Genomic DNA, 6,264 nt, shown 5'->3' on the forward strand with positions numbered 1-6,264 from the left:
AACTATTATGAGTTGCCATTACAATGAGGTACTATTTTATCCTTATCAAAATGTTAGGTTGAGGCATCACTCCACCCATCGGTGGAGGCATGGCCGCGATGTGGGTCCACCTCCTTGTGCCAAAGATGGAGGCGTTCCCTCTACTGCTTCTTAGCATTGTCATCAATGACACCATTTTGCTATGAGTTCAGCTGAGACCGGGGCAAACAAATGCAATGGCACCAGAGAGCGAAGTGGGAGGCGTCGTTGGTGTGTGAAGATACGAAAAGCTTAAACTGCTTGAAATGTTGTCGTTGAAACGAGACATTGCCCTTTTTTTGGTTTAATCACAGATTTGCCCTACTTTACTTTACTAGTAACTGAGAGGTATTCAATGTCAATTTAGATGCCTATTGTATGGCTTAACCAAACTCTCTCTCTTTTTAGTGTAAAATATATTGTGGTACTAAAAAAAAGATAATTTTGATGCGGTCCTAATCACCAATATTTTATAATTGAAACCTTATTCATTTTTATATTTTGATCAAAATCCTTTCATTTTGTACACGTTAGCATATTAGCATTAATATATTTTATGTCAGTTATTTTCTCTTTTAAATTAAAATTGTATTTAACAAATCTCACCATTTATGAAATTTAAAATCTCATAATTATCGGATTATAAATGGTAAAAATCTCAAGGATTATGAGACTAAAAACAATGTACATAACAAACAATTGTGCAAAAAGTTTTGCACATTTTACTGAGTAGTGTCCAGCGAAATAATGTACCCCCAGTAAAATAGTATTGCATGTACCCATGAACTTGACAACAGCAAAAATGTACTCCTGCATGAACACAACAATGTACGTACCCAAATAACATTGTACCCAAATAAAAGGGGATAAGAGAAAAAACTCATGGGTACATTTAAAACACAAGGAAAAGAACGTACCCACTAGTTTTGGCTCAACAAAGTATAAAAAAAAATACAAAGACTACCCGAGGAAAAGAATATACACACGCAAATATTGCCGTAATCAATGCTAAAACCACTGTGTGCGTGTGTTTGCACCTTGAAAGAGAATGTACCCAAAGAAAAGAATGTACAAAAATTGTACAATTCAGCAAGAAACACTCAGCATCAACTTAACACAATGTGCACCATCGAGACGTAGGCAAAGATTTGAGGGATGAGGGAGGCCATTTACTGCAAGCGGTTGCGCCTACAATGGAGATTGATTAGCACACTGCTAACCGTGAAGGTAATATAACTCATAAAAGTTATCAAATTTCAAATCCCTAAAAACTAGGCCAGCCAGAACCAGGTCAACTTTCCCTAACACAATCCAACAAAAGGATATGTGAAAATGAATAATACAATTTTGAAAAGAAAAATCAATTAAAAAATGACATGTGGACAAAGTTAAAGGACTTTGATTAAAAACTTAAAACCAATAAGGTTGAAATTGATGCTATATAACAATTAGGGATGAGAACCTAATTTCTCCTAAAAAAAATCACAAATTTGCCCACTTTGGGCTTTGAGTTTTTTCCCGTCTCAAATATTTCATAAATCTTAAAATATATGAATTAAGGACAACAATAGCGTCAATTATTAAACATAACATAAGCTAGTGGTTGGGACATGTCATTTTACATGATGCATTATTAGTTCGGTTGAGACTTGTTGCCAACCATCAATACTTCTCAGTACAACTCGTGTTTGGGAACTAGCCAAACAATATACTTTTACGAGTTTTTGGTTGTGTTATCTATGTGCCTATTGCACTGCCACAACGTACTGAAATGAGGCATCATCGCGGATTAGGCATTGATGTTGAACACCATCTATCATTCAATATTTGGAACCCTTGACTGGGGATATGTTTATTGCGTGGTTTGCGGACTGTCATTTTGATAAGACAATTTTCACGCTATTAGGGGGAGAAAATAACATCGTTCCAGAAGAACGATAAGAAAATATCATTCTAGAAGAATGATGAGAAAAGACTGTTCCAGAATAATGAAGAGAATTTGTCTTATTTTGATTCACGAAGCAATCAACATGAAAATGAAGTAAGAATAATTGAATGATGTAACAATGTATCAATCAAATGCCAGATGCATTTAATGATGCAAGAAAGTGATGAAATCACATATGTTTGCTGCAAATGTGCCTACAATAATTGATGTCCTTGTTGGAAAAAAAAATAATGAGGCAGCAAATGATTTCTCTGTTGCACGCCTGAAGCATGGCAGACCCTTAAACTTAAAAAGATTTAGTCTTCCGAAAGAGGAAGAATATGGCACTCCTAAACTATTGCATTCTAGAAGAATAACTGTTGCATGCCAGAAGCATGACAGTCACCGCATGGATATACGACAATCCGCAGACATGGGAATGTTGATGTCTCATGCATGAAGCATGATAGACGTATAGGTTCCAAATGACTCAACTCCCAGAAGTGGAGATTAAGATCCAAGCTCTATAACGCTCAAGAGGAGGTTATGTCCACATTCTCTAAATTACAACTACCCTGGAAGAGATAATGTAATGCCCTTGAAGAGGCAATGGATATAAAAAAGAAATGAAAAGTTTTTATGCATGCGCAAATAGTTATGCCTCTAAAAAATAACCACTTCATAGTATAAAGTCATCTATCGTCTATACTGTAAAGAGGGGTTTTCTAAAATATGTTCTAGCATCCCATCGTCATCCATCAGATAGTCTACCAGTTCATGGTTTTTATAGAAAATATGATATATTAAAATATAGCTCAATATAGGCTAACAATTAATTCCTTACAAAATAACAAGACGATAATCAACATTTCAATAAATCTACTTAATATAAAATCAGTTAATAAACTTGTAAGGCCTGCATTTCATTTATGCAAATAAACTATAAAATTATGCAAATTTTAGAAGGGGTCCACTCGCAGTACTTCGCCGTCAAAAAGTCACACAAACTATTTAAGAAGGAACACACAGATAATTACCCCTAAGTACAAGAATGTACAATTAATCAAACTACCCAAACGATAGAATTTCAAGAAGCAGAAACGAGTCTTGGGCTTTGATCCGGATTAGGGTTTAGGTTTAGATTAAATAGGGTTAGGATCTATTGTGTTTTGGGTTTAGGGTCTTAAGGTTTTGGTTTAAAAGGGTTAGGGTGAAAATGAGTGGTTTGGCCTTAAGCCCAAACTCACACACACACACTCACGGGACACACACAAAACACACACACGCACAGAACAACACACACACACAGAGCACACGCACACTCCTATGCGCATGGCCCGTGGGCCTAACAGCCAAAAAGGTTGGGCTTAAGCCCTCTGTAAATAACAAATGCCAAAGGCCCTGTGGGCCTTTAAAACAAAATAACAAAAATTAAATAAAACTAAAATGGTTTTGGGTTGGGTCTACGGGCCCAAGGCCCGTGGGTGTCCTAAACGGCTTGAAGGGCTTGCGTGCTGATCGAGGAAGAACGCCGGAGCTACTGCAGCTCCAGCCGGTGGCAAACGTGCCATCCAAGTTTCAAACTACACATCAAAATGAAGAGGGGAGAGAGAGGAGTAATAATATACCCCCGTTTCACCGTCAAATGGCCGGATGTGATCGGAAAGCTCCTCGAAAATCCTGGGTTCGTCGGAAAAATGGGTGAGTTTTCCCCCGCGCCATTCCCGTCTTCAAAACCTTGATAAAAACAAGATGAAACCCATCAAACATCATGCATGCATCCTCAACAATGATTAAAAGGAGATCTAAAGCTTACCCAACCAGAAAATTTAAGAAAACTCGCTGGTGGTTCTTTTCCGGGTTCACCGAGTTGCGTAGAGACGAGAGGAAGAGGAAAGGGACGAGGTTTAGATGGTGGTTGTGTCTTCCTTGAGCAAGGAGTGCAGCTAGGTGTGTGGGTGTGTCTCGGTGAAGAGAGGGAAAGAGGTGAAATAGTTCGAGAAAGAGAAGAGAGTGCAGAGGAAGAGAACAAAGAAGGAGAAGGGTAACAAATAATTTTTGAACTTAAAACTCAGCTTTCTTCCCCATCAGTGTAAAAGTAGAAACACACTTTAATAAGATATAAAGTCGAAAACATACATTGACGTAAGGTAAAAAATATGTACGCAAAAATACGATAACGTCAAAATAGATAAGTAATAACATATAGGTCAAACTCGTGTTGTACTTAAAATTGAAAATAGAAATACTTCCCCCCTAAACCTTTGTAACTTCGAAAATACAAATATATACAACTATAAAAAGGTAAGTTAAAATATTTGCATTGAAACCTAAATTGAGATTGGAAGTGAGTTTCACCCAAGAATTTGTAACGTCACGCATTACACGAAAAAAATTATCTTTAGGTCGAGCACCAACAATGACGAAATCACAACAGCTGTCGTTGACGGGTCTTCCTGGCCGCTTGCTTAATGAACCCAACGAATAAGTTATCGATACCACAATCGGCCGCCTACGATATCGATCCCACATTTGTTGTCGCGGTAAGCAAGCAGTAATTCCCTAAGGGTGCACAATTTCACACGTTGAAAATTCGATCCTCCAAATATTAGTTCTCACAGCTCCTCTATCAATCAGTGTTACCTGTAGAAAGCTCTTATACCATGTCGCACAAAGTGCCGTACTCCCAAACCAAACAAAACGGAATCTGTCGTCGTAAAACTCTATCCAGCACCAAGCATCTTATTCACCTCAATTCTTCCAAATGTGACCAACTACTCCATTGTTTCACCATTAAAGAACCTATTTGAAAAATGCACCTTGGGATTCAAGAGAAGTGGCTACCATGATAATAGCAAACTCAAAAGCTCAAACCAAACAAGTAGAAAACGAGAAGTCATTTTCCCAAACAAGCAATATTTCTTGGGAACTGTTGTAGTGCTCGAACCACCTTTCCAGTTTTGCTTAGTTGCAGATTTCTAATCAAACAAGGTCAATGTTGGTAGAAAGAAGAAGGACTCAAAAGAGATCAACTTGAAAACCCTATGAGAGTACACACCTTTCGTGAGAAGTGCAAAGGTCGTCCAATTCTTGTCTCGATCGCGCTGTCGTACCTTTCCTGAGTGCCCTGAGTGAAGTAGTGAGAAGAGGTGTTAAGACAAACACACATCGTTGGAAAAGAACTACTAGAGTACAATGCGATGGCTATGAATTGTAGCAAGAAAGTGATTGGTGATTGAACATTGTTGCGTGAAGATCGTGATTCGTGATGTAATCCATTGACCACCAGTACTACTACCTTCACCAAACTCTTACTAAGAGACGGCTTAAACCTCAAGCCAAAAGAAAAACTTCTCGATAAGACTGGTAAACTTGTGAAAAGGTTATGCTCCAAATATTCTTGCTAGCATTGTTATGAAACTAGGTGTACGCATTCATCGAATTGATCGATCATTATTCCCTTACTGATTGAGCGAGAATCCATGTCGAGAAGGCTGAAAGAACACTCAAGAATTTGAGGGTCAAAACAAGTCCATTACAATCCAGAGTACAAGATATTGAGATTTGAACTAGAAACCATGCCGAGAACAAAGGTTTTTTTTATTTTTTTTTTATTTTTTTTTACGTTCCGGCGTGATTCATTTCACATTGAGAAACAAACAAGCGAAGGAAGGTGAAGATGCAGAAATAGAAGTCCACGTTTATGATTATTTGGATAATCATCACAGTATGGTCAACTAGTTTCTTAGAAAAAAAGGAAATACGTCCAAGCTCAGGAATAGTTAAGAACTGATAATAAGATTTGACGAGGCCAAAGACAATTTGAAATTCACAATACTTTGTGATAGCCGTTTCAAAGTTCAAAAATTAAACATAGAACTCTGAATCAATAGAATGACGAAGAAGAAAGATACGAAGCAGCCTGCGTATGCATGTAGTGACACGATTGGCTACCTTAAAGTGATGCTCTTGAGCAAACCAAAGCTCAATGAGTCCAGAGAAGTTCTGAGTAAAGCTTGATCTTCGTACAATGATGAATATAGTAGGGTCTCAAACCATCACACTAAAAATTACAAGGCTGAACAGTTAGGCTGCAAACAAGAGGCTAAATCCACCTCCATCGAAAAGTACGAGGACAATGTGCTAGGGTTTAACATCGAGTACCAAACCCAGGTGAAATTCAAGGAGTCTGTTTATCCAAACAAGTTTGGATCTTCATCATCCAAGTCCAACTGCAACAACAATAAGAATTGCAACTCCTTTTGGAAATTGATGAGAATGTCTATTACCAAGGAGTTTCCCAAGAAAAGCAATTAATG

The sequence above is a fragment of the Malus domestica genome, chromosome 13, assembly GCF_042453785.1.
Source record: "Malus domestica chromosome 13, GDT2T_hap1".
NCBI classification, from domain to species: Eukaryota; Viridiplantae; Streptophyta; class Magnoliopsida; order Rosales; family Rosaceae; genus Malus; species Malus domestica.